We start from the raw sequence: 27,327 nt of genomic DNA on the forward strand, positions 1-27,327 counted from the left end.
CCAAGCTCCTCTGTCCATGGGATTTTTCAGGCAAGAATACTGGAGTGGGTTGCCCTTTCCTACTCCAGGGGATCTTCCCAACCCAGGGATCGAACCTGTGTCTCCTGCATTGCAGGTGGATTTGTTACTGCTGAGCCAATGGGGAAACACCACATGCTAGCAAGGTTATGCTCAAAATTCTTCAAGCTAGGCTTCAACAGTACAAACCAGATGTACAACCTGGGTTTAGAAAAGGCAGAGGGACCAGAGATCAAATTGCCAACATTAGTTGTATCAGGGAGAAAGCAAGGGAATACCAGAAAAACATCTACTTCTGCTTCATTGACTACACTAAAGCCTCTGACTATGTGAGCCACAACAAACTGTGGAAAGTTCTTAAAGAAATGGGTGTACCCTACCTGTCTCCTAAGAAACCTGTTTGCAGGTTAAGAAGCAACAGTTAGAACAGACATGGAACAACTGACTGGTTCCAAACTGGGAAAGGAGTGCAACAAGGCTGTATACTGTCACTCTGTTTGTTTAACTTATATGCAGAATACATCATGTGAAATGCCAGGCTAGATGAATCACAAGCTGCAACCAAGACTGCTAGGAGAAATATCAATAACCTCTGATATGCAGATGATACCACCCTAATGGCATAAAGTAAAGAGGAACTAAAGAGCCTCTTGATGAGGGTGCAAGATGAGAGTGAAAAGCTGGCTTAAATCTCAACATTCAAAAAACTAAGATCATGGCATCTGGTCCCATCCCTTCATGAGAAACAGATGGGGAAAAAGTGGAACCAGTAACAGATTTTATTTTATTGGGCTCCAAAGTCGCTGCAGATGGTGACTACAGCCATGAAATTAAAAACTGCTTGATCCTTGCAAGGAAAGCTATGACAAACCTAGAGAATGTATTAAAACGCAGAGACATCATTTTGCCAACAAAAGTCCATATAGTAAAAACTATGATTTTTCCAGTAGTCATGTACGGATGTGAGAATTGAACCATAAAGAAGGCTGAGTGCCAAAGAACAGATGCTTTCGAACTGTGGTGCTAGAGAAGATGTTTGAAAGTCCTCTGAACTACAAGGAGATCAAATCCGTCAATCCTAAAGGAAATCAACCCTGAATATTCATTGGAAGGATTGATGCTAAAGCTGAAGCCCCAATACTTTGGCCACCTGATGCAAAGACCTGACTCATTGGAAAAGACCCAGATGCTGGGAAAGATCGAAGGCAAAAGGAGAGGGGGCAGCAGAGGATGAGTTGGTTGGATGGAATCACTGACTCAATGGACATGAATTTGAGCAAACACCAGCAGATCATGAAGGACAGGGAAACGTGGCGTGCTGCAGTCCATGGGGTCACAAAGAGTTGAACACAACTTAGTGAATAAATAACAACAACATATGTATCAGCCAGGACCCTGGAATTGCACCCTCAGATTGATGCAGTTTGAGTGGGTGGACAGAACATAGGAACATTACTGGAGGCAGCACAGTATTCTGAAACAAGCAAGAGCACTATTGGACCCTAGAGAGAAAGGGCTTGGTGGGTGAGGCTCTCTGAGAAGAGCAATGACATTTGGTTCAGGGTTGCAGTCGGCCAGCAACTCTGCAGGGAAGAACCAGGAAAATAAAGATTTGCCTCACTCCTTTTCCTCCTTTGATTCTCTGCCATTGCTCCCCATTGAACTGACCCAATCTAAAGCCAAAAGCAAAGAGACTTGTTTGCTGCAGGTGAGCCTCCCAGGGCTGTAGGCAGTGTGGAGAGGAGGCTGGAGATTCAGATAGAAAAGCTGTGGACAACCCATGTATCCAGTTGCCTACTTCATATCTTTTGATGTCTCAAGGCACTTCAAATTCAGCATGTCCCCAACCAAACCATTTATCTAACCTCTCTTAAGATACAGCCAGCCTGGTCTTCTTTCATGCTCCATTAACAATATACTTACGGAAGCCAGAAACCTGGAGGTCATTCCTGACTCCTTTCCCTCTCCACCCATAGTCAGTCTATCACCAAGGCCAGCTAGTTTTGAGGGGTTTTTTTTTTCCCTTTTCTTTTCTTTTGGCTGTACCACAGGGCTTGAGGGATCTTAGTTCCCCAGTCAGGGAATAAACCTAGGGCCTGGCAGCAAAAGCTACGAGACTCACCACTGGACCTCTGGGGAATTCTCCTAACTAGTTTTACATAACTTAAATTCAGTGAAAGAAAACAAAAGAAAAAAAACACTTTCTCATGGTACTTTGATTTTTGAGGAGAGATGGGCAAACAAGTAAGGAAGGCCAGGCCAGGACTGCCAGATCCCTGTTTTTTAAAAGCCCTGTTGGGGACTTCCTTGGTGGTCTAGTGGTTAAAACTCTGCCCTTCCACAGCAGGGGGTGTGGGTTCCATATCTGGTCAGGGAACTAAGATCCTGAATGCCGCACAGTCTGGCTAAAAAACAAGTCTTGTTCTTCAGCTTCTCTTCAATCTCATGAGACCACTATATTCTTCTGGTAGAACATCTTTTGCTTAATTTAGCGAGAGTTAGTTTTCTGCTGCTTGAACAAGGGCCTTAATGAAGAAAGCAAAATGTTTAATTAGGAAACTAACTGAAAAAGTACTTGCTCCTCAAACTTGTTATCACTCTTCAGAACTTTCAAGGTGTCTGAAACTTTTCTCTATTTTTAAATGTATTTTCCAAAGAGAAGCAGTAAAAGAGCATTATGTTAATTAAAAAATGTTAAGTACAGCTATGTATAATTCAATCACAGCGCATGTTCCTATGTGAACAACAGGCATCTCTTGGAGGAAGGAGTAGAGGTGATTTGTATTTTCCTCTTTGAGTCTTTGGTCCCCATTTTTTTATTCTGAGTACCTTTTATTTTTATAATTGGGTTTTACAAAGCAAATAAGTGTTATCTTAAACATAAACTAAATGAATTATAGTGTATTGGTGCTGGGAAGAAAGTAAGAAAGCTTAATACTGCACACCAAGATAAATAGCAAGAAAAAGCTATTATAGAACTGTACTAAACAGAAAACTAAGGACTGGGTCTGAGGCAAAAGACAAGAGAGGGGTTGCTTGAATGAGAGAGAGCTACCATCGAAAGGGATTTTTTCACCAGGTTTCAAACTACTCAAGAAAGTGATTATACTTCTGCATATTTAAGAGTTGTTTCTGAGGTTATCAACAAGAAAAAAGGTGTTTTCTTTTTCCAAATTAGGCTATGGAAATTCATTTTCAACCAGTCTAAAAGAGATTAATCACACCTGGGATGCTTCCTTAGCGCACAGCACAGCAACATCCTCAAGGTGAGCCTCCAGAGGGAACTGCTGGGTTCCTTCTACAGCTCAGGAGACAAACCATCCAGTGCAGACAGCGATCCATGGCAAAGTCTCAGCAGAAGACTCCTCTGCAGTGAGCTAATCAAATAATAACAATCTTGTAGTAACAGTTACACAGCAACAGCCATGCAGCTTTCTAGAAACTACTTATTAAACCTCATGAACTTCATGTTTTCCTACCAAAATGAACAGTTTCACTAATGGGTTTTAATTGATAAAACATTTGCCTCATACAAGGAGGAAATCCTTAAAAATATGTGTGTGTGCACATGTATGTGTCTGTACATACATATATATATATGTGTGTATATATATATATAACTATAGAATTTGGCATACTTTTATCATCCACACTAAAATGTCTAGGCATAGAGACAAAAACCTCAGAGGATCCTTTCTTCTGGCCCAAATAAATAGTAATAATGGATAATTTAAAAGAGCTCACTATACTGGATTATAATCAGTAGTATCTAAGTATGAGATCATGATGTTACAAATTTCATGCACTGTTCAATCAACTACTTTAATTATAGTTTTGGTTACATCTGTGAAATGTAACAACAGCGTCTATCTCATAGGAGTGTTATGAAGATCAAAGGCATGTTAAATTTAAAGTACTCAGAACAGGGCCTAGCATATAAGAAGGTTTAATAGGACAAATGATATTTCATTAAAAAGATATATAGTAACTCAATTCCCTACAAATGGTCTACGGACACATTTGGTAGATAGCTGCTCAGAGAAAGTCAGAAGGTGAGAGGGCACACACCAGCTAACCTCTGAGATGAGAGGGTGTTGCTGGCATTTAGTAGAGAAAGAACAGCAATGGTGACCATGCTACAAGAAGGACAGTCTTGAACAATGAAGAATTCGCTCACCTCTCAGGTCACTATAGAGAAACACTGCCGTTCCTCTTAACGCTGCGTTCCCACTTCCTGTCATTCTTTTCCCACAGATTTACCTGCAGACAAACAAGTAAAAATGGTAAGTGTAGAAGTTTATTCAATGTAGTTTTGTTTATCACAGTAATAGTTACAAAATAAACCAAATGTCCTTGTTAATGTGGGACTAAATAATAATATGTAGTACATTCAACTAATGGAATGCTATGCAGCTGTTTACAGAGATTAAGAAACTTCCCTGTATGATAATATGGAAAGATTTCCAAAATGCATTCAATATTAAGTAGGAAAAGAGTGATGTACATAGCATGCTAACACTTGGGGAGCAGATAAGAAGCCATGTTTACATATAATTTTGTTTGTGTACAAAATACAAGAAATTAAAAACATGGTTATGTGGGAAAGGGTTTGCAGGCAGAGATAGGAATGAGGTGGATGGGATAGGTAGATTTTTTTCAATGTTTGCCCTTTTTTTTTTTTCCATTTTTAAAATTTTTTGGCTGTGCTCCACAGCATGTGGGGTCTTAGTTTCCTATCCAGAGATAGAACCTGAGATCCCTGCATTGGAAGTGTGAAGTCTTAACCACTGGACTGCCAGGAAAGTTCCTGCCCTTTTCTAAAACAAATTAAAGTCATGAATATTGTGTTGTTTTTTTTTAACTAAGAAATAGGGGGTGGGATAGGTTTCCCTCAACCATTTGTGGAATCTGGGCCAAGAGCAGAAATGGAGGCCAACAGACTCTAAGTCTAAACATGTAGAAGTTACACAAAGAGATTAGGCTTGTTCAGGGTAGGGCCATACACGGTATAGAAGCTATAAATCAAACTAACAAACTGTTAAATAAAATATGTTCTCTTCTCCTACCTTGAAAAATAAGTTTCTTAATGACAAAAAAAGATAAATAAGGGTGGTCCATTGATGGTTTGGTGATGTTTGGAAGAGTAATACAATAATCACGTACATAATACACAATGTGTTTTGTATTTACTTCACACATTTTTTTTGGCCTTCATTTCAATAAAACCACTAATTATGTAGTTTATATCAAGATTTTTGCATAGTTTGAGTTCTATAGACAGTGTATTAAATTAGTAAATCATTATTGAGTAATTAAAGTTTTTTCCTTAATTAGTTTCAGTTTGAGGAAACTGCCCTGCTGAGGCTGAAACAACTGGAATTGTCAATAAGTTTTAAAGCAATACTTATATTGGAAACAAACTGAAATTTAGATATCATATTCAAGCATTATAACAGCATCCTTATTGCAAAAATTATTACAAAATATTTACATTTATCCTATTAATGCAGAGTACATCATGTGAAATGCCAGGCTGGATGAAGCACAAGCTGGAATCAAGATTGCTCGAAGAAATATCAATAACCTCAGATATGCAGATGACACCACTTTTATGGCAGAAGGCAAAGAAGAACTAAAGAGCCTCTTGATGAAAGTGAAAGAGGAGAGTAGTTGGCTGAAAACTCAACATTCAAAACACTAAGATCATGGCATCTGGTCCCATCACTTCACGGCAAATAGATGGGGAAACAATGGAAACAGTGAGAGACTTTATTTTTGGGGGCTCCAAAATCACTGCAGATGGTGATTGCAGCCATGAAATTAAAAGATGCTTTCTCCTTGGAAGAAAAGCTATGACCAAACTAGACAGCATATTAAAAAGCAGAGACATTACCGACAAAGGTCCACCTAGTCAAAGCTATGGTTTTTCCAGTAGTTGTGTTGGACTATAAAGAAAGCTGAGTGCCAAAGAATTGATGCTTTTGAACTGTGGTGCTGGAGAAGACTCTTGAGAGTCTCTTGGACTGCAAGGAGATCCAACCAGTCCATCCTAAAGGAAATCAGTTCTGAATAATCATTGGAAGGACTGACGCTGAAGCTGAAACTCTAATACTTTGGCCACCTAATGAGAAGAACTGACTCATTGGAAAAGACCCTGATGATGGGAAAGATTGAAGGAGGGAGGAGAAGAGGATGACAGAGGATGAAATGGTTGCATGGCATCACTGACACGATGGAAATGAGTTTGAGTAGGCTCTGGGAGTTGGTGATGTACAGGGAAACCTGGTGTGCTGCAGTCCATGGGATCACAAAGAGTTGGACATGACTGAGCGACTGAACTAACTGAGAGACTGATAAATTAATAGCACTCAGTTGCCCTTTTCATCATCTCTTAAAGTGATATTTATATCTATATGCGTGCTAAGTAGCTTCAGTCATGTCCGACTCTTTGTGACCCTATGGACTGTAGCCTGCCAGGCTCCTCTGTCCACGGGGATTCTCCAGGCAAGAGTACGGGAGTGGGTTTCCATGCCCTCCTCCAGCGGAATCTTTGTGACCCAGGGATCAAACCCATGTCTGCTGTGGTTCTTGCATTGCAGGTGGATTCTTCACTGCTGAGCCACTAGGGAAGCCCCATTTTTATCTATATAGTATTTTTAAAAATTCTTTTCATTTTTGAATTTTCAATGCTGATATATTACAAAGAAAACTAGAAATAGCACACCTCCTTCAGTGCCCTACTTCAAAGGACTCAAAATCTTAGAATTTGCCCAGATCTTCCTGAAGTATGAATACCACTGGTTTCTTCTAAGTTGGGAAACTAAAGGACTTCCCTAATGGTCCAGTGGTTAATAATTCACCTGTCAATGCAGGAGACCCAGGGTTCGATCCCTAGTTGGGCAAGATTCCACATGCCTTGGGGCAACTAAGCCCATGCACCACAACTACCAAGCCTGAGGGCCCTAGAGCCTATGCTCTGCAACAAGAGATGTTGCAGCAATGAGAAACCTGCTCGCCATGAGTAGAGAAAGCCTGCATGTAGCAATGAAAACCCGTTGCAGCCAAAAATAAATGAATGATAAAATAATTTTTTTAAAAAATTGGGAGACTATATACATCAAAATAAATTATGGAAAAGTGTCCGTAATACTTAAAATCTCAAGATGGATAAGATGGTAAAAAGGAACTCTGAAGTAAATTGACACAAGTGAGAATGTGGTCAACATAATGCAGTCAGCAATGAACTACTCTTCTTTCAAAGTATCTCAAACCACGACAGAGCTGAGGATGTAATGGCAAACAATTTCACAGAACCACTAAAAGCACATAGGAAAACCCATACCAGCCATCTAAGACAGATAGAGACAGATGCAGAGAACTAGGTGATAAAACTTTCTCTAAAGAGAGCTGTTAGGGGGAGAAAAGCTCCAAGCCACAGAAGGGAAGGCAATTAATCCAATTATCTCAATAAACTTGGACTTCTTGCTACAATATTTCTAGAACATCCATGTGACTGTGATCTTGACAGTACAGTCATCTATTTATAATATAGCAGCAAGGATTTGATACAAAATTATAACATCCCAAGAATACTTTATTAATATATACAGTTAAAATTTGATACTCTGATTACTCACTAACAGGATGTATCTTAAAGTAAGGGAAAATGGTTATTAAGGAGTAAGAGAAAAGGGGAAAATTAAAGGAGTTCATCTATATAGAAAGATGATTGTATAAGATGAGCACGGAGAGGGCTGATTTATCGAGGTGGACCTATTTTTATTCATAACCCCTATGTTCACCTCTTACAACATGTGAAGTAGACTGTGTTGCAGTGATCTGTTTATCTGCTTTCCTTACCACTATATTCTAAGCTTAAGGATAAAGTTGGTGACTACAGTGTTCTTCACTGTGTTTCCAATAATTACACAGGGTTTAACACACAGTAGGTACTAGTAACTGAATGGGTGAATGGGTGGATGGATGGATGAATGGATGGATTGGTGGGCAGATGGATGGGTAGGTGGGTAGGTGGGTGAATAAATGGATGGGTGGATGGGTAGGGGAATGGATTAGCTCAGGTGTCTCTGCTGTTAGGGAGCGGCACAATCCTTGGCTACAGTAAACAGGAAAGCTTCCTCATGCCCATGGGAAGCTTGGCTGCAAATGCCACAGTCACAAACGTCTGTCAGATACCACTAACCTCTGCAACCGTTTGCTCAAATTCCTGGTGCTTACCTTCAAAAAATTTCAGACGTTGGAAGAATAATCTTAGAAACCCAAACCTAAAAACTGATATAAAATATACCACATTCTCACAACTGGCAACACCTTTCAGAGGCAGCTCTGGTCAGTCGATGCAAAGCTATCTTTTTTTGACTGAAATCTTTCCATATTTTAAACCTTTATTGAGAAATAATTCATGTACCATATGATTTACCCATTTAAAGCACACAACTCAATGGTTTTTAGTATTTTCACAGAATTGTGCAACTGCCAAAATGAATTTTAGAACATTTTCATCACCCCAAAAGAAACCATGTACCCAATAACAGCCTCTTCTTATTTCTCTTTCCCTCATCTCCTGGAAACCACTTATCTCCTCTCTGTTTCTATAGATTTCCTGTTCTGGACATTTCATATAAACACAATCATAAAATATGTGGTCTTTTGTGACTGGCTTCTTTCACTTTGCATGATGTTTTCAAGGTTCATCTACACTGTAGCATGTATCCATACTTAACTCCTTTTGATCACTGAAAAATGTTCTAATGCATATCACATTCTGTTTATCCATTCATCAATTGATTGACATCTCGGTTGTTTCCATTTTTTGGCTATTATTAACAATGCTGCTATAAACAGTCATGTGCAATTTTTTGTGTGGATATAACATTTCCATTTCCCTTGGGTATGGCACAGAGTGGAATTTTTGGGTCATTCATTATTTCTATGTTTAACCTTTTGAAGAAATGCACACTCTTTCCCAAAGCAACTGTACCATTTTACATCCCATCAGCAATATATGAGGGCTCCCATTACTCCTCACCCTCATTCACCCTTGTTTTTATCTTGTTTTTTTTTTTTTTTAACACAAGGCAATCTTGTAAGTTAGGCAAATTCTGACTCCTGGAGCCTCCTATTCCCTTTTATTCCCCCTCCTTCCTAATTGTGTCTTCTATCAAGAACCCAGTGCCTTTCCCAGGCAATTTCTCTTTTCATTCCTATAACCTGCTGTTGCCCAAACTCTAGAGCATTGATTCCTTCTCAATTCCTCAGCCATTATGCTTTATCCTTGAAGACTCTGAGGGGTGCCACATTCAAGAAGTGCAGATGAATAACCCCAAACATCATTTCACAATAACTCAGGTTCTTTCCTTGATTTCTCAACACCAAGAAAGGAGTTGGGGTAGACACACAGATACATGGTCCAAACCGCTCTGAAGGAAAGAAGGACTTTCTTCCCAGCTGGGAGTAGAAGAAGGAACATGTGGTGCAGTCATCTGCAAGGAGCTGCTTCTCCTGAGTTCTCTCCCTTTCCAAGGCAGCCCATATTCTCTGACTGAGCAAATTGGAGATTTAAAGGCACATTCATTCTGGTCTGGCAAAGAATAGTCGCTCCACAGTTTCTTGCCAAATTGGCCAAGGCTCTGTTGAGCCTGCATTATAGTTCAGCTTCAACCTCTGCCCAATACTGTTTCCTTCATCTTCCCTTCACAGGTGTTGATTCCTAATAAACATCTTACACCCATCTCAGCATCTGGTTCCAGAGAACTCAAGCTACATGTTTGTACCAGGAGTAGTCCAACTAAGTAGGCAATAAGATGGGGTTCTGGAGCAGTTATAGTTACCTCGAGCAGGTGGTGACGACACCAATTACTGGTAGGAGGAACACAGCTCTGGGCAAGGTGGTAGCCTAACTGTTAAAACTTTCACCTTTGGTGAATTGGGAGCATGTACCGGTAGAAGAGAATGTACCAGCTAGAATGATTTATCAGGCATTTGAGATGTATGGAGAAAGGAGCAGGTACATGGATAAGAGTATTGGTGTGATCACTAAGAGTCAGTGATGTGCTACAGAAAAATAATGAACATTGAAGGACTGAGTAAGAGGCAACTGAAAGCTAGGAATGGAAGCCAGAGGGCTTCTTTAAGTGTATATGAAGAAGCTCTCATTTCCTCTAGGAGAGTGGAGAAAGCCAAGGGCCAATTTCAGGAGGCTTCAATATCCAATCAAGGTCCCTGAGATTTTGACTTTCATATTCCTCTGAACTTGCTGAGCCTGCAGACTTAGAGAAGCTGTTCACCTACACTATTAGTAGCTATCACCCCTCCAGCTCCCTACCTCAGAAGACAATGCAGAAACATTTCCCCCTTCAAGGTATCATGTGGCATTTCCTCAGATAACTGCAAAGGGGAATTCCTGGACATTTCAAAGACTGCTGGAACAAGATCTGCAGAGATGCTCATACACAGAGACTTGAAGCATCACCACAGGCCCCTGGTTACAGAGAAATGATATGAAGCCTAGATAATAGATGAAATCCTAGTCAAGTCCTGGCTTGCTGGTCTACTGTGTCCATGAACCCACCCTGTGCTCTGTTCCCCTCTAAACAAATGTACAATTAGATTGACATACTTGGCAATTGGTGTAATTCCCACATCAAGTCCTTGGTCTGCAGGGTTAAGAGCTGTCATGGGAAAGGCCGTGTGGAAGGCTCTTGAACCCCTTCTCCCTTCAAGACAGCGATTCTGTATCCTGGGAGAAAAAGTAGAGATCAGTGTCACTCTTAAAGATAAAAAAGATGCAAGGGTGGTGGTTCCCAAAATACCTCCATCTAATTTGCTAATCCAGGCACTGAAGAAACCAGATGGACCCTGGAAGATTACTGTAGACCAGGGGTCAATGAACTTTTTCCATAAAGGTAAGGATAATAAATATTTAGATTTTGCTGGTCATAGAGTTTCTGTTTCAATTACTCAATTCTACTGTTGTAGCATGAAAGCAACTACAGACAGTTTGTAAATGTGGCTGGATTCCAAAAAAACACAGTAATATATTTTTTAAATAAAATAAATTTAATATACAAAACAGGCAGATGTGACTCTCAGGCTCAGGTTTGCTGACTCCTGCTAGACCACAACAAGCACCACCACATAGGAGCCTAAATTACAGCCACTATCTTTGCTCGAGAAAGTAACATGGCCTCAGGAATATGTCCTGTGGTCTTAACATGGTGAATGACTTTTCTATCACAGCCAAGAAAGGTGATCAGCCCCCACTTGGGGAAGCCACAGGTTTTAGACCCTACTCATTCACAAATTAATGTGCAGAGTGAGGGATGTCCTCCACTCCTCACTCCCTTTCTGCTCTCGCCTTTCCTCCCTCCCCAGATGTGAATGCTCGGAGTTGCCTCTGCCTCCTCTCTCCTCTCTGCATCCAAACAGCTCCTTGCCCTTCTCTATCCCCCCTGCCCTTGCTCTCTCCCGTTTACCTTTCCTTTATGCTCTTGGGCCCTTAGCCTTGGCATTTCAGCTGCCTCCTTTCCTCCTCTCTTGGCACTGGAATCTTGCCAGGGCTCAATCCTGCCACATAGCTTCTCTTGGAGACCCCTTTCTCTACTTTCAGAGCCTTATCCCATACCACTTCCCAAACTGGTGTCCTGTGGACTATCCCCCAAAGTATGCAGAAGTTTCCATGAGCCACTAGGTTTAGGAAATACTGGCCTAAATAAAGTTAGGGGTTTTTTGTTGTTGTTGTTGTTAAAAAAGGAGGGGGATCAAAAATAGGTCACATTCATATCAAATGGACAATATACATTTTTAGTTTTACCCTAGAGCTATGTAAACTTCTGCCCTCTGTTGTATATGTTACATGCAAAGATATATTACAGGAGATCTCTGTACTAACCTGGTATTCCTCAGAACATGACATTTACCAATTATACTATGGGCATTATGTTGATTAGGCCAGACAAGCAGGAGGTGACCAACAGGCTAGAGGCCTTGGTAATACCTTCACAGATGTTCCAGGAGATGGGAGATAAACTCTCAATATATAGGGGCCTGCTACATTTATATCTCAGTGGTCAGGGGTATGCTGAAATCCCCTTCTAGGGGAAAGACAAATTATACATCTTTTACCATCTACCATGAAGAAGGATGCACAATGCCTGGAAGGGCTGTTTGGATTCTGAAGATGTTGTTTTCTACAGCTAGTGATAGTTTCATCGCCTATGTACTGAGTGAGGTGATTGGCTGCTGGATTTTGAGGTCTGCAAAACAGAAAAGGGCTCTAGAGCAGGTTCAGGCTGTGATGTGAGCAGCCCTTCTGGCCACAGTGACAAAGATGGAGGTGATTCATGGGCCAGAAGTATGGGCTCTCACTTAGCTAGACAGATCTTCATACTGGTCACCCCTTTTGAGTGGAAAGAGAAGGGCCTAAGGCTAATAGTTACCACTGTTCAACAGAGACCAGCAATGAGCCAGCCCCCAGTATGACACCATTCCTTGAAGAGACCAAGTGGCTAACTTGCAACGAATTGACTATACTGGGCCCCCTCAAACCTAGGAAAACCAGCACTTCCAGAATATACATGTGTTTTGAATACAGATTTGTCTTTTCCATCTGTAGGCCTCAGCCATGACCACTATCTAAGGGCTTACAGAGTGTTTGATCCACTGGTATGAGATCCCATACAACATCACATCAGACTGTGGGACCACGTTCCAGCAGAAGAGCAAGAGTGGGCCCAGGACCATGGGCTCCATGGGCTGCAGCACATTCCACATCTCTCAGAAGCTGCCCACCTGAGAGGGCCTCAAAACAGCTGGTTGAGGGCACAGCTGAAGTATGGTCATTGGCATTACTCTGACAGGATGGGGTCCCAATCTCCAGGGTGCAAAATAATCCTCAAATGAAAGACCTTTTTACGCTTTTCCCAGACATACCGACTGGTTAATCTTCACAGCGCAGACTCCATCCTAATCCTGCTTCTGGAGCACCTGACCTGCAATAAGAATTATGTCGACCACAGCAGTGGTACATGACAGTCCCTGTCCCCCTTCTCCCACCAACTTTCTTTTAAACTTCAACCGCCTCAAGTTTTCTCTTTTTAGTGCTTCCCCAAAGCACTTTCTTCCTCCTCAGGCTGCAAAGTGGAAAGCGGGCCCCAGACTTCAGGCCTACCTGCCAGGCACCCCTGGGGATCCAGGACTATGGACCCGCCCCTCCCCCTCATCCTCTCTCTCTTTGAAAGCATATTTCACCTCATTCACTGCCAGTCCCCAGGGAAGGGGAAGCTCTGGACAATCACAGGTTATATTTTTGTCCCAATCACACATATCCTAGAGCTATTTGCATTTTTAAAAAGTTATTAACCCCAAGAATTCCTCTATAATGAAGAATTTCAGGCAACAACGACATAATAACAAAGTTGAGCCCTCCCTCTACCCTTCCAAACACACTGTTGCCTGCATGCAACCGCTTGGTTAAGCCCAAGAGCATTAAGATAACAAAAATAACAAATGACTGAGTCTTTATTATATGCTAGCCATGGGCTGGGCCTTTTACATTCCTCTAAACCCCACAGCAACTTTGGGTTAGATACATAGCTGAGGCTTGGAAACCCAAGTGGTTCCCCAGAGGCACACAGCTTGGAAATGACAGAGAGAAAATCCACTCAGCTATTTTGACTTTGAGTGCCCGGCTGGCTGGAGCAGCCGGAAAGCCACTCCCAGCTGACACACAACCCAGGCCGCCTCAGCAACAGCTCAGCAGCACACCACAGAGATCCACACACAGTTTATTGTTGAATCACATCCAAAAGGCATGGCTCACCATTTAGGGCGGAGGTTCATGACATTGTACAGGAGACAGGGATCAAGACCATCCCCATGGAAAAGAAATGCAAAAAAGCAACATGGCTGTCTGAGGAGGCCTTACAAATAGCTGGGGAAAGAAGAGAAGTGAAAAGCAAAGGAGAAACGGAAAGATATTCCCATCTGAATGCAGAGTTCCAAAGAATAGCAAGGAGAGATAAGAAAGCCTTCCTCAGCGATCAATGCAAAGAAATAGAGGGAAACAATAGAATGGGAAAGACTAGAGATCTCTTCAAGAAAATTAGAGATACCAAGGGAATATTTCATGCAAAGATGGGCTCAATAAAGGACAGAAATGGTATGGACCTAACAGAAGCAGAAGATATTAAGAAAAGGTGGCAAGAATACACAGAAGAACTGTACAAAAAAGATCTTCATGACCCAGATAATCATGATGGTGTGATCACTCACCTAGAGCCAGACATCCTGGAATGTGAAGTCAAGCAGGCCTTAGAAAGCATCACTACGAACAAAGCTAGTGGAGGTGATGGAATTCCAGTTGAGCTATTTCAAATCCTAGAAGATGATGCTGTGAAAGTGCTGCCCTCAATATGCCAGCAAATCTGGAAAACTCAGCAGTGGCCACAGGACTGGAAAAGGTCAGTTTTCGTTCCAATCCCAAAGAAAGGAAATGCCAAAGAATGCTCAAACTACCTCACAATTGCACTCATCTCACACGCTAGTAAAGTAATGCTCAAAATTCTCCAAGCCAGGCTTCAGCAATACGTGAACCGTGAACTTCCAGATGTTCAAGCTGGTTTTAGAAAAGGCAGAGGAACCACAGATCAAATTGCCAACATCCGCTGGATCATCGAAAAAGCAAGAGAGTTCCAGAAAAACATCTATTTCTGCTTTATTGACTATGCCAAAGCCTTTGACTGTGTGGATCACAATAAACTGTGGAAAATTCTGAAAGAGATGGGAATACCAGACCATCTGACCTGTCTCTTAAGAAACCTGTATGCAGGTCAGGAAGCAACAGTTAGAACTGGACATGGAACAACAGATTGGTTCCAAATAGGAAAAGGAGTCCGTCAAGGCTGTATATTGTCACCCTGCTTATTTAACTTCTATGCAGAGTACATCATGAGAAACGCTGGGCTGGAAGAAACACAAGCTGGAATCAAGACTGCCAGGAGAAATATCAATAACCTCAGATATGCAGATGACACCACCCTTATGGCAGAAAGCGAAGAACTATAGAGCCTCTTGATGCAAGTGAAAGAGGAGAGTGAAAAAGTTGGCTTAAAGCTCAACATTCACAAAACTAAGATCATGGAATCTGGTCCCATCACTTCATGGGAAATGGATGGGGAAACAGTGGAAACAGTGTCAGACTTTATTTTTTTGGGCTCTAAAATCACTGCTGATGGTGATTGCAGCCGTAAAATTAAAAGACGCTTACTCCTTGGAAGGAAAGTTATGACCAACCTAGATAGCATATTTAAAAACAGAGACATTACTTTGCCAAGAAAGGTCCATCTAGTCAAGGCTATGGTTTTTCCAGTGGTCATGTATGGATGTGAGAGTTGGACGGTAAAGAAAGCTGAGCACCGAAGAATTGATGGTTTTGAACTGTGGTGTTGGAGAAGACTCTTGAGAGTCCCTTGGACTGCGAGGAGATCCAACCAGTCCATCCTAAAGGAGATCAGTCCTGGGAAGGACTGATGTTGAAGCTGAAACTCCAATACTTAGGCCACTTCATGTGAAGAGTTGACTCGTTGGAAAAGTCCCTGATACTGGGAAGAATTGGGGGCAGGAGGAGAAAGGGACGACAGAGGATGTGATGGCTGTATGGCATCACCGACTCGATGGACATGGGTTTGGGTAGACTCTGAAAGTTGGTGATGGACAGGGAGGCCTGGTGTGCTGCGGTTCATGGGGTCACAAAGAGTCGGACATGACTGAGACTGAAATGAACTGAACTGAGCTAGGGTCTGAAATAATACACCAGCCTGCAAACAAAATGTTTGAGTGGGACATTCTTGGATCAGTAGAGAAATTTCCAAAGTTTTGTGTTAATTTCCTTTAAAGCAATAATGAAGCTGCGTACCTACCTATGTGGGAGCTGTGAGGTAGGAAAAGGCCCTTATTTTGGTGTGGGAGCTGTCATATAGGTAGTGGTCAGGTGCTCATGCTCAGTTGTGTATGGCTCTTTGCAACACCATGGACCTTAGTCCGCCAGGCTTCTCTGTCCATGGAATTCTCCAGACAAGAATACTGGAGTGGGTTGCCATTTCCTAATTCAGGGATCTTCCTGACCAGGGATCAAACCCATATCTCTTGCCTCTCCTGCATTGGCAGACGAATCCTTTACCACTGCGCCACCTGGGAAGCCCCATAGGTGGTGATAGAGAGCTGCTATTAAGCCATTTTCACTCAGAAATCTGAGTCTAGATCTTAGTAAAGGTCAGTTGTAGATGTGTGCTCAGACCCAAGGAGAACTCTGTGGCCTCCGTCCTCCAAGGACCACACAGTGCCTGAGCCCCAGTGCAGGGTTTAGTTCAGTGAGTGACAGCTGACAGGGTAGAGGCAGAGCACCTATGAGCTGCCTCCCCTACAAGTTGCCTCCCCTTCAATGCAACATTGGTATGGTCTGACTCTTTGCAGCCTCATGGACTGCAGCATACCAGGCTCCCCTGTCTTTCACTATCTCCTATAATTTGCTCAAATTCATTTCCATTGAGTCAGTGATGCTATCTAACCATCTCATCCTCTGCTGCCTCCTTCTCCCTTTGCTTTCAATCTTTCCCAGCATCAGGAGCTTTTCCAGTGCAACACTGTCATTCTTGTGAATTTCATTAGGTTCATCCTGTGGTAGCATTTTTAGAAAAATATAGAGAAGTGGGACCTTGGGGCCCTTCACACAACATGTCAGCAAGTACAAATTCATGATATCTCCCTTGTGAAAGTGGCAGAGATGTAGGGGCAGAGGAGTGTGACTGTGACTTGGAGGCCAGTCAAAATACTTCAACACTATGGGCCCAAAGTTGCCATGCGAAAGTGACTTCTGGGGAAAGGCAAGCAGGATGCTGCAGCCTTGGGATGGTCAGGTGGGCACTGGGCACGTTTCCCTGCAGGATGACAGTCCCTCTCCCAGGAGGGTTGGGGTCTGATAGCTCTGGCAGCAATGGTGGGAGGTGGATGGGGAGGGGGGAAATGCAGGATGACGCCAGGCAGCAGAAGACTTAGCTGGTTCAAAGGCTGTTCTGCTTTAGTGACCACCAGGGACTCATGCAGCCAGGGTGTCTGGAGAGGTGGAAGGGCACTCAGAGAGCTCAGACCAGTGCCTATTCACTAACCAGTTAAGGAGCATTTAATATTTTCCTGATGCTCACTGATGTACTGGGAAGAGTCCTGGTTACGACACATGGAGACAGGATGGCCTCCTGAGGAACACTGGAAGATCTCTGCACAGCGCTGTGACCAGAAATCCTTGGGCTACTGATCATTTCTTCCAGGGACCAGTCTTCTTCCAGAGTTTTCTGGACACCTGGAGACACACTGTAAATAAAATTAAATACAGAGGAAACCACATATGTTAAATATAGTCATAAAAATACTAATGAAAGTTAAGATACGGTAATATATGTGCATCTTTATTAATGCATTCAACAACAAGATGCAGTGGTGGGTAAAGTAACTATTGAATTAGTAATGAATGTAAATGATATTTTGAGATATCTGTGACAGTTGGATGTAATATGAATGTATCTGTGGTTTCTAGTCTCAAAAGCACTGCTAATTCTACTGTGATTTGTTGCCTATATTCACAGCGGAAGGAAGTACTAAATTTGACTTTCTGACTTTAAGGTTAATGGCAATAAAGATATCATTTTTCCCATACATATTCAGAGAGCCACTGGGGGAAGTCCAGGGACCCCAGGTTGCTAATCTCCAATTAAGACTGTAGCACAGACCCAGTCCCTGATGTTTCACGTTCTCTAAGACATCCTGAATTCGTGTTCACTGAAGTCCTGAGTTATGCACACCAGCAGAGGGTGCCTAAATGCTTATCAACTCATGATTCCATGGAAAGTATGAGGGGGGTACACTAGTGTCCTGATTTTCATTATGACCCAATTCCTGGGAAAACAGAAAACTCTCCCTTTATTATGTAAATTCCTTGGAAAGCTCAGGTTGCCCTAGAGTTCCCAGTATACAGCTGCACATACCAAGGATCCAGGTACCCAGTGAGGTGACAGCTCCCTGTTGTAGTGTGTGAGTGTGAGCTGCTGCTGCTGCTGCTAAGTCGCTTCAGTCATGTCCGACTCTGTGCGACCCCATAGATGGCAGCCCACCAGGCTCCCCCATCCCTGGGATTCTCCAGGCAAGAACACTGGAGTGGGTTGCCATTTCCTTCTCCAATGCATGAAAGTGAAAAGTGAAAGTGAAGTCGCTTAGTCGTGTCCGACTCTTCGCGACTCCATGGACTGCAGGCTACCAGGCTCCTCCATCCATGGGATTTTCCAGGCAAGAGTACTGGAGTGGGGTGCCATTGCCTTCTCCTGTGAGTGTGAGAGCAGTCACCAACTGCCTTGGTGGTGCTTGAGACACAAGAGAACGGAAACTCTGATAGAATCCATCTGTGATGCCATGGACAGCATGTCATGGAGAATGCCTGACATTCCTTCCTTGACTGTGTTTGTAAGAGTTATACCTGTGTATAGGTTGATGAATTTATAATTATCTCCTGGTAAAAAATAGGGTTGAAGAAAGACCATCTCCCACACAAAAACCTTTAAATCAAAGTCAGCAGTAGTAGATTTACAACGGCATGAGTAGAGTAAGCTGGGACTAACAAATTTTGCAACATAAAATGAAACTGAAATTTGATCATTACCATTGATGATATTTAAATTGTAGCTATTATTTCAGGGAAGAAAAAAGCAAACACCTTCCACCCAGGACACCAAATAATGTTGCTCTCTGTGCTGTACACCTGAAACTGACACAATGTTGTAAACCAACTATCCTGCAGTAAAAAAATTTAAAAAAAGATTTCTCTAAGAGAATGTCAACCCACAATTCTGGAAGCTGCTGATAAACACTCAGAAATTGTCCTTACTCTTGTTAAGCCTTTCTGAACACCAGGAGTAGTTGTAGCTGGAGGCAGTGAAAAACACATGCCCAGATCTTGACCTCTGAGCTATCTGCCCAACATTTTATTTCTTGACCTCAAAGATGCTCTGAAATTACCTACACAATGAAATTCTCCTTTAGACTGTTTGTTTTAGACTCTGTGCTGTCAGATATTGAGAATGTACCCAGCAGTGTGGCATTCAAGAATACAAATACCATTTGGCCATCCATACACTGAAGATTCTGTGTAAGTAATTAACAGGGCTCAAGTTTCCATAATTGGCTTTGTATGAGCTATGGCTTTGCCTTTAGACTTGCTGACCAGCATCCAGTAACTGCCAGTGGTGGGACAAAGATAGCTCCCTCATTTCTACTCAAAACCCTTTCGTTGTTGTTCAGTTGCTCATTTGTATTAAAAAGTAGACACCTTATTTCCCAACAAAGGTCCATCTAGTCAAAGCTTTGGTTTCTCCAGTAGTCAGGTATGGATGTGAGAGTTGGACCATAAAGAAAGCTGAGTGCTGAAGAATTGATGTTTTTGAGCTGTGGTGCTAGAGAAGACTCTTGAGAGTCCGTTGGACTGCAAGGAGATCCAACCAGTCAATCCTAAAGGAAATCAGTCCTGAATATTCATTGGAAGGACTGATGCTGAAGCTGAAGCTCTAATACTTGCCTGACTCACTAAGAGTCGGACACAAGTGAGTGGCTGAACTGACCGACTGACTGTCTGACTCTTTGTGACCCCATGGACTGCAGCACGCCAGGCTTCACATCTTTCACTATCTCCTGGAGTTTGCTCAAACTCCTGTTTATTGAGTTGATGATGCCATCCAACTATCTTATCATCTGACATCCCCTTTTCTCCTCTTGCCCTCAATCTTTCCCAGCATCCAGGTCTTTTCCAGTAAGCCAGGTCTTCAGATCAGGTGGCCAAAGTATTGGACCTTCAGCTTCAGCATCAGAGCTTCCAATGAATATTTAGGATTGATTTCCTTTAGTATTGACTGGTTTGATCTCCTTGTAGTTCAAAAGACTCTCAAGCATCTTCTCTAGCACCACAGTTTGAAAGCATCAGTTCTTTGGTGCTCAGCCTTCTTTATAGTTCAACTCTCTTTATATATGACTACTGGAAAAACTATAGTTTTTACACAGACTTTTGTTGGCAAAGTGATGTCTCTGCTTTTTAATGCATGCATGAGGTTTGTCATAGCTTTCCTTCCAAGGAGCAAGCAACTTTTAATTTCATGGCTACAGTTATCATCTGAAGTGATTCTGGAGCCCAAGAAAATAAAGTTTGTCATTGCTTCCATTTTTTCCCCATCCATTTGCCATGAAGAAGTGGGACTGAGTGCAATTATCTTAGTTTTTTGAATGTTGAGTTTTAAGTCAGCTTTTTCACTTCTCTTTCACCTTCATGAAAACCTGGAAGGTAGAAAAGATTCTGTTAGGTTGACTCCTTGTGGACTAATGAGACTGGAACCTGTTCTTCCTCATTTAATCCCTACCTAGGTCACATTTCTCCTTATACCTAGTCAAAACTTGCCAAACTCAGTCTATAAAGAAGTAAAGGAAGGAATCTGAATTAAATGACTGAAATATAGAGAAGGAGGCTGGGAGAAAGATGGGTAATTATAATCAGGATTCATGATGATGATGGCATATTTATTAAATGCCTCCTGCTGCTGCTGCTGCTAAGTCGCTTCAGTCGTGTCCGACTCTGTGCGACTCCATAGATGGCAGCCCACCAGGCTTCCCTGTCACAAAGTGGAAACTCTGCGATTTATGAGCTAACACCATTTGTCTTTATGCTACCACCACACTGCTTTGATTACTGTAATTTTGTGATATGTTCTGAAATCAGGAAGTGTGATATCTCCAATCTTGTTCTTTTCCAAGATTACTTTGGCTATTTGGGTTGCTTGAGATTCCATATGCATTTTATGATAGAGTTTTTCCATTTGTGCAAAAAATGCCATTGACATTTTGATAGGATTGCACTGTGGGAATTAGGGGATGCACTTTAAAAATACAACCTCATTTATTTCTTGTGACACCCTATGAGATAGATTCTATTATTTCTGAAATGCACATAAGAAAGTGGAGGCAGTGATCTTGTACCTTTTTACAAAATGTTGATACTGAGCTGTGGAAATTCAGGCAAGTGCTTTAAATTTCTTTCCCACTATTAATAATGAATATTATTATCATTATCATCCATCTCCATTCTTTTACCTTATTCTTATAATCTACTTTTGTCTGTGGGGTGTCTTGATAGGAGTTAGAGATTTGGCTCCAGAGCCCCAGCTCTCCAGACAGGGCTTTGACAACTGGATTATCCCAGCAGTGAGATCACAGTCTGCCTGGAAAAACCAACTCCCACAGCTTTGACAAATTAGAATTGTATGTACTGGGATGGTTGATGCTCTTCACAGAGGACCATGACTAAGCCTTACACCTGTATGTCTTGCTGTGGTAGCAGCTCTCCAGTGATTCACATGTGGTAGGAGTTCCAGAGATGGTGCCTAAAATTTATTGCCCAGGTGTACATTTCATGTGATATTAGTCAGAACCATCCTTAGGGAAGGTGTGTGTGGAGCAGTCAAAATGAATAATGATTTTTAAAACAATTTTTCTTAGGGAAAAGTTCTAACATATTCATAAGTACAGAGAGTAGTATCATGAGTGCCCATGTCTGTGAGTATTTTTATATGGATGAAATCAAGTTAGAAAGAACATCAAGGACAGCTTTGAAGAGGAAAAGAATTTGAGAAAGAAGACACAAAGGAAGGAGTGATAAATGGGAGGGGCTGTGCTCAGACAAAGGCTCTTTGTAAGAGGGATGACAAAGCCACAGGGCAATGGTGCATCACACCCTTAGGAGCTTTCCTGATGCTTTCCACAGGATTTAGGAATAAATCCATCATGCTGCTGCTGCTGCTGCTGCTAAGTCGCTTCAGTCGTGTCAGACTCTTTGCGACCCTATAGACGGCAGCCCACCAGGCTCCCCGTCCCTAGGATTCTCCAGGCAAGAATACTGGAGTGGGTTGCCATTTCCTTCTCCAGTGCATGAAAGGGAAAAGTAAAAGTGAAGTCACTCAGTCGTGTCTGACTCTTAGCGACCCCATGGACTGTAGCCTACCAGGCTCCTCCATCCATTGGATTTTCCAGGCAAGAGTACTGGAGTGGGGAAATCCAGCATAACAAAAGTTAATATTTATTAAACCTTTCCTATGTGCTAAGCATGATCTTACAAACTTATGAGGCAGCCATTATTATTATGGTGCTAAGCACCATCTAACAAACTTACGAGATAGCCATTATTATTATTATTCGTAAGATGCCCATCTCACAAAGGAGAGAATTGCAGCTTTGAGAAGTTAAAGTTCACTTTTAAAAAGTTCTGTGGCTGATCAATGTCAGAGGCAAGATTTGAACCCAGGATCTTCTGACTCAAGAGCCTCTACTAATAATATTCCTATGTTTACAAAGCCTGATTCATAGGCTTTTGGACTCAAAACCACTAGGCCACTTGTTAAAAGTAAGTCTGCTTATTTTATGTACCATGGTGAGAGCTTGCTTTTATAATTTAACCCAGGCTACTTCAATGGCTGGGGTAATAACATGCTACTGAAAGAATTTCACTAACCAAGGCATTTAAAAAACATGATTAATATTGTCATTGGTTTCAAGGGAGATTTAAATAACTATATTGTCATTTTCTGAGGGAAAGAAGAATGTACAAAGTGAAAGCTATCTTTTAAATTAATAAGCCAGATTCTCTCCAGGGCTTAAATCATTCATTGATTGTAAGGCAGGGGCATCGAGAGTTAAAAGAACTCTTTAATTAGTGCCTTGGAATTTCATTGATAACAGGAAATATTAAGTATCACGCTGAAATTTCTTCTATCCCTTTGTAACTGGACTACCACGAGGCTTTCTTGGGTCCAGGTTTTGCCTGGCACATCCAAAAAGAAAACAAATCAACTCCAGAAGCCTTGACAACAAATTTTCATCAAGGAATATTCTTTTCCTAGTCTTAATGAATTTTATTAGAAGGAATAATCTCAAAATAGAACTGATGATAGTTAAAATGTCACATTGTACAATTTGTTAGAGATTTCTTAAAAAGACCAAATTGCCTTGATAAAATTTAGATCTGCAAATATTTGTTAAGGGTAACTAGATTTGATAAAAACAATGGTCACAAAAGAAAATTTACAATGGCAGAAGCTATAATGAATGCAATTTGATAGATGTATTAAATACTTCCTGAGGTGGTACAGTGGTAAAAAATTTGCCTGTCAATGCAGGAGACATAAGAGATGGAGGTTTGATCCCTGGGTTGGGAAGATGCCCTGGAGTAGGAAATGGCAACCCATTCCAGTATTCTTCCCTGAAAAATTCCAGAGAAGCCTAGCAGGCTACAGTCCATGGGGTCATAAAAGAGTCTGATGCGAAGGAGCATGCACACACACACAACACAAAACAGAAATAAATTCTTTCACTTCAGAAAATGTATTATGCCTGCATTCATAAACGTGGAGTCCAAGGGACTATAGTCAAAACACTTACCTGGCATGAATGGTCAGGGTCACACTAGGGAGAGAATGCCCAGTGCCCATCAGAGGACAGTTTCCGGAACTCAGGCATGTGTGTGGAGACAGCCTGGTTAATTCTGGTAAAACCCCATAGCCATGTCTGGGTATTACCCACCTCTCCAGCCATCCCTCCTGGCTTCCCCTGACCTCCTCTAGTTAACCTGAGTGATTCCCCAGCCTAGGTTCCCTGGCTCATACTGTTTCCCTGCCTGTCAGGTCTTTCCGTGCCCCTAATTCCTACCCTTCCTTCCAGATGCAGGCCCAGCTCATCCCTGTTGCCTCCCACGTGGCCTCCATCCTGCTGTGATCCAGGCCTTGTCCTTCCGCATAAACTCCTCCTTCCAAAGTCACCAAGGACCTCCATGTGCCAAATCCAAAGGAGACTCTCAGATTGCCTTCTCTGTCCACCACTCCCTCCTTCTGGTAGAAACGACTTCTTCCCAAGTTTTCACTACCCCTTGTATAATACACCATTTGGCCAACAACAATGCCCAGAAGAGCTGCTCTGTGGGCTCAGTGCTCTGCATTCAGGGCAGCCGTCAGTCCTGAAGGAGGGTGTTGGGCAGTATCCACCACACACCCTCAAACTCAGCAGGGTCCAAAACCAGACGCATTTGATCCTGACCATTCTGTTCTCAGCTTTTCCCTCTGACTTTCACTATCCTAATTGAAGTTCTCATCACCTTCTGATCAGATTAATTTGCTAGCCTCCTTCTTCGTAAGCTGGACCTACTCCAGTTCATCCTTTACACAGTTAGCTAGTTTTTCTTTTTTTAAAAAATCTATTCTTTTTTGGTATGTTTTTTGAAAACTGGTAAAATATGCCTAACATGCAATTGACCATTTTGACATTTTAAATGGCATTAACTAAATTCACATGTTGTGCAACACCACAGTCTATTTCTAGAACTTTTTCCTTATACTGAACAGAAACTCTATAATCGTCCAACAGTAACTCCCATTCCCCCTCCCCAATGCCTGGTAACATCTAGTCTATTTTCTGTTTCTCAAGGAATGTATTTAAGGAAGACAGCTTGCATTGTTCATCAAAATATCCTCAGAGTCCTCTTCAGCTCTCTCTGCACTCGGTGGTCTGCCCTCTCTGACCCCTGCAGCCTCCCTCATCTTTACTGTCTTGCTGCTGTTTCTCCCCTCACCTTCTCTTTGTGTCCCACACCCATCAGCTCTCAACCTGAGACCTTCTCCACCCATATAGCCAGCAGCAAAGTGCAGTCTGGCTTTAGTCTCCTGGGGAGCAGCCTCTTGTATGCCATTTTGACTCCAGAAAAACTTGTTTAGTCACTCAGTCATGTCTGACTCTTTGCTACCCTATGGACTGCAGCCCATCAGGCTCCTCTGTCCATGGAATTCTCCAGGCAAGAATACTGGAGTAGGTTGCCATTCTCTCCTCCAGGGGATCTTCTCGATCTAGGGATCAAATCCGTGTCTCCTGCATTGGCAGGAGGATTCTTTACTGCTGAGCCACCAGGGAAGTCTAGAAAAACTTGATGTCCCCACAAATCTATTGTATAATTTCCTCCTAGAGATGACAGTGGAAGGAGACCAAATGCAATATTTGCCTGTTGCACCCAAGACTATTTCCAACTCATAGCCTGACCGTCCCCCTCTGCTTCTCTTATGGGGTTGCTGAAACTGCATTGGCCTCAGACAAGTCAGTGCAGGGATAGAAAGTGGGCTGGGCCAGTAGGTGGGGCGGGTCAAAGTGAGGGTGGAATGTTGAGGAGACATTAATGTTAAAGAGCTGGGGCAAGAGCATACAGATGGAGAGAATACGTGCTGACAACACCGAGGTCCGAAAAGCGAGGTCAGTTCAGTGAACAGAAGGAGGCCCGGTTGCCTGGAGAGTAGCGGGCACAGGAGAGTGACATGAAATGAGGGTGGAGGTGAAACTCCTGAGGGCTTTGGAGATCGTGTAAAAAGTTGACTTGCCTCCACATTTGATGGGAAGCTCTCTCTGTATGAAATAGAAAATCCACTTTGAGGGTTTAAATAACAAAGGAGATTTATTGACCCAAGGAACTGAAAAGTCCAGGGGACCTTGAGGTGAGGGCTCTGGTTTCATTTCTCAAGAATTCTCTTTTTCGCCCTTCTCTTGAGAGTCTTTGGGCTACTTTCTCTCAAGGTTGAAAGGTGGTTTTGGCAGCAACCAGGGTACAGGTGTCTTTTTTCCAAAAGGAAAGGGACAGCCTACTTCCCTAAGCAGCATAACAGAATTCCTCACCTTCTCTCTGTGTCAACCTGCACCAGTCACTGTGGGCAGGCCTTTGCTATGCCCCTCTCTGCATAACCCAATCTCTGCAGTGACGTTCTTACCCCAAGCAGGAACTCCCTGAAGCCAGCGCTGGGGTCAATCCCAATGGCATGGCTGCTGGTTTGGACTTCCATCTTTGTAGTCAACAACAGAGGCGTTGAAATGAGTTGCCTTTTGTGAGGGTAAGTAATTAATGATTTTTATTTTTTGATTTGTCTTTCACTTTCTCTTCCTCCTTCTTTTTTTTTTTTCACTGTTTACAATTTACCACAGCAATTCTTTTGTTCTTCTAATGTTTTCAAAAATCATAATCTACATGGTTTTACTAGACTTTTATTTACTGCTCACTGTGTATCCAAGTCAAGTGACTGAAAATATCTTCAAAAATGTTTCTTTGTAGTCTAATTTTACAAGCCCAAAGGACACAGCTTCACTTGAATATTAGAACACTGTGAGATTAATATTAATTTAGCTGAATGTTTTCAGTTTGAATTAACATGCTTGCAATGCCATTCAATCTTGCAAATTGCTATCCTTAGGAATTGAACGTGCTTTAGCTTTTCAAAGTATCAATTATAAGGCAAAAGAGTTCAACTACAGCTCCTGGTTTAATTCTTTAGCTATCCATCATCTAAAGCTTACAGAAATAGTTGAATTAAACTTCAAGGATGTAGGGTGGCTATTTTTGCAGACTAAGCAAACAGTAGATGCAATTTGATGCCCTTGATAGAAGTGGACTGGTATGTTAATTCTACATATAAATTCAGCAAAGTAAAGAATTTACTCTTGTTCTCATTCAAGTTCGACTCCCTCCTCTCAAAAACAATTCCTATTACTTCATTCATTAAAGAAGTTTGGGACTTGGCTTTGTCTCATTTTCAATTTCCATATATTATTTTGTCATGGATTTCTTTGTTGTGCTTTGCTCCATCTCTCTGACCTTCAGTTATCTTGACCTCTTTTTACTCCTGTTTAGGATCCAAGTTCCTGACTAGATATCTCACAACACTGTTTTGAAGGTCAATATGGAGAAGCTGTGAGGACTGCTAAGGTCTACATAAAATGTTTACTTTTGTGATAATACAGCATCTTTAGTTGTAGCAGTTACTGTTCAGGCCCTTTTGTATTACATTTTCTTCAGTTTTTGTGTGAGGGTTTTCTCCAGTCTCCTGAGGGCACCAGACCTATGTGCAAGGCTCACCCCATGACCAGTGGAGCTGGTGAACAAATATCCCCAGCTTGTTGCCCCTTGGTGGTGCTTGTAGGTGGGGGGCAACTCTAACAAGTGTTCTATGTAGTCTCTCAGAGGTACTCAGTAAGGCTAAGCCCTGTTCCCATAGCAGAAACTTCATTTCTGTGTTCTGTGTTTCTTTCATTTTATTTTTCACTTCCTGAACTGGTATTTTCTAGGCTTACCTCTCAAATTGACCACCTGTCCTCAAATTCTTAAGGTCTGTTTCTGGTGGGACTTAGCCT

At 42.1% G+C, this 27,327-nt stretch overlaps 1 long non-coding RNA gene across 1 annotated transcript in view; it reads right to left on the reverse strand.

Annotated features, from left to right (window-relative positions):
- The window catches only part of LOC145524585 (uncharacterized), a 53,328-nt gene that overhangs the window by 22,265 nt on the left and 3,736 nt on the right, over positions 1-27,327 (reverse strand). Inside the window, exons 2-6 of the long non-coding RNA XR_014067683.1 lie at positions 19,409-20,403; positions 17,238-17,403; positions 10,658-10,777; positions 4,196-4,278; positions 3,243-3,395 (exon numbers count right to left, since the gene is read on the reverse strand). This is a non-coding gene — a long non-coding RNA (uncharacterized LOC145524585). The remainder of the gene's footprint in view (positions 1-3,242; positions 3,396-4,195; positions 4,279-10,657; positions 10,778-17,237; positions 17,404-19,408; positions 20,404-27,327) is intronic.

The sequence above is a fragment of the Giraffa tippelskirchi genome, chromosome 10 (genome assembly GCF_054371585.1).
Source record: "Giraffa tippelskirchi isolate mGirTip1 chromosome 10, T2T-mGirTip1v1.2.pri, whole genome shotgun sequence".
NCBI classification, from domain to species: domain Eukaryota; kingdom Metazoa; phylum Chordata; class Mammalia; order Artiodactyla; family Giraffidae; genus Giraffa; species Giraffa tippelskirchi.